The sequence below is a fragment of the Otolemur garnettii genome, unplaced genomic scaffold, assembly GCF_000181295.1.
Source record: "Otolemur garnettii isolate 467f Iridium unplaced genomic scaffold, OtoGar3 scaffold00017, whole genome shotgun sequence".
In the NCBI taxonomy this organism is placed as follows: Eukaryota; Metazoa; Chordata; class Mammalia; order Primates; family Galagidae; genus Otolemur; species Otolemur garnettii.
Window position 1 is genome coordinate 9568895 of NW_003852412.1, and position 2169 is coordinate 9571063.

The following is a 2169-nucleotide window of genomic DNA, read 5'->3' on the forward strand; positions in this document are numbered from 1 at the left end:
GAGCCACATCTGCTTTTCTTAACTTACCATGAATACTTTTGAAATTCACTTATATTGCTGTGTGTTACAATAGTTTGCTTCTTTTAACCATTTAATTATTCATTTGCCAGTTGACAGACATTTGGGGGACCCTTACAATTTAGGGCTATTCTGAATAAACCTACTTTTGCACAAGTTGATTCCCAAGTATACTATTTTGCCGCTCCACTAGCAATCTCTAAGACTTCTAGTTGTCACATAGCTTTCTCAATACTTGGTATTTTCAGTCTTTTTAATTTTAGCCATTCCAGTGGGTGTGTAATGATCTTTGATTGTGGTTTAAGTTTGCACAGCTGGGTGCTGTGGTGGGCGCCTGTAGTTCCAGCTACTTGGGAGGCTGAGGCAAGAGAATCACTTAAGCCCAAGAGTTGGAGGTTGCTGTGAGGCACTCTACTGAGGACGATGTAGTGAGACTCTGTTTCAAAAAAAAAAAAAAAAGTTTGCAACACCTCAATGACTAATGATGCTGAGTTTAAGTGCTTATTTGCCATTCAAATATAGCATCTTCTTGGTGAAATGTCCATTAAAATCTTTTGCCCATCTTTTATTGCTTGTTTGAGTTCTAACAGTTCACTATACATTCTGGATACAAGTTATCAGATACAAGTTTTGGGAGATACAATGTTCTCTCAGTCTGAGTGGCTTGCCCTTTTTTTATTGATACATGATAGCTATAAATATTTCAGGGTACATGTGATAGTCTAATATATTCATATAATTTATAAAGATCAATCACATGGAATATCCACATTGTAAAGAAATGAAATATGTCTTTTCTTTATGTTAGATACATTCAAATTACTCTTTTAAATACTTTTAAATATAAAATAGATTAGTATAAACCATAGTCACCCAACTGATCTATCCAATATTGCCTATTATTTCTTCTACCAAACTGTATGTTTGTACCCATTAATCAACCTCTCTACATACCCTCCTTCTCTCCACCCTCCCTGGCCTTTGTGTTTGTTTCTATGCCAGTATTGTGCTTATTTAGTAACAATAGCTTTGCAGGACACATGTATTTTGAAGTCAGGTAGCAATGCCTCCAGCTTTGTTCTTTTTGCTCCAGTATGCTTTAGTTATCTCAGGTTTTTGTGGTCCCATATAAATTTTAGGTTTTTTTCTTTTTGCAATTGATTGGATTTTATTTTTTTATTCTGATCATTTAAGTCTTATTTCTAAAAAAAGCTTATTTTCCTATTTTAGGAAACACTGGATCCTAAAATAGGATTTTTTTTCCACTTACGGGAAGAATGTCATTGGTATTTTGATGTAAGTTATCAAATTAAATCTGATAGAAGTTATCAAATTGAATTGTAAATTGCTTTGGGAAGAACTGTCACTTTAAAAAAATTAATTCTTCCAATCCATAAGCATGGATTGTATCTTTTTTATTGTCTTCTTTGATTTCTTTCATCCAAGATTCATAGTTTTCCATATACAGATCTTTTAATTCTACAGTCAGATTGTCCTAGGTATTTTATGTTCCTTGTAGCTATTGTAAACAAGATTAGATTATTGATTTCATTTTCAGATTGTTCACCATTGATGTATATAAATGCTACTAACTTTTGTACACGGATTTTAAGTTCTGCAACTTTACTGAATTTGTTTAGCAGTTTTAACAGTTTTTTTGTGAAGTAGTCTATTTTATCTGATATAAATATTGCTACCCCTGCTCTTTTTCAGTTTCCAGTTGCACAGAGTATCTTTTTCTACCCTTCACTTTCAGTCTTTGTGTGTCTTTATAGGTGAAATGAGTTTCTTTTGGTGAACTTATAGTTGGGTCTACTTTCTCAGTCACTCAATGCCTTTTAATTGGAGAAGTGTCTTCTGTTTTATAACTGCTCTCTTCCTTTCTCCCTTTCTTCCTGTTTTCCTTTGTGGTTAAGTGATTTCTGATAGTACAATTTAATTTATTGCTTTTTATTTTTAGTGAATTTAATATATGTTTTTCCATTGTGGTTACCATGAAGCTTATAAAACACAACTTTTAAATTAAATGTAACAAGTAATTTTAAGGAGAAGACATCTTATCACAGATCATAAAGAATAGAAATAGAGGCTGGGCGCCTGTGGCTCAAGCGGCTAAGGCGCCAGCCACATACACCTAAGGTGGCGGGTTCG

The 2169-nt window shown here is 33.5% G+C and overlaps 1 protein-coding gene across 1 annotated transcript in view; it reads right to left on the bottom strand.

Annotated features, from left to right (window-relative positions):
* Positions 1-2169, bottom strand: part of ANKRD31 (ankyrin repeat domain 31) — a 178688-nt gene that overhangs the window by 51832 nt on the left and 124687 nt on the right. The gene's annotated exons all lie outside the window — the stretch shown is intronic.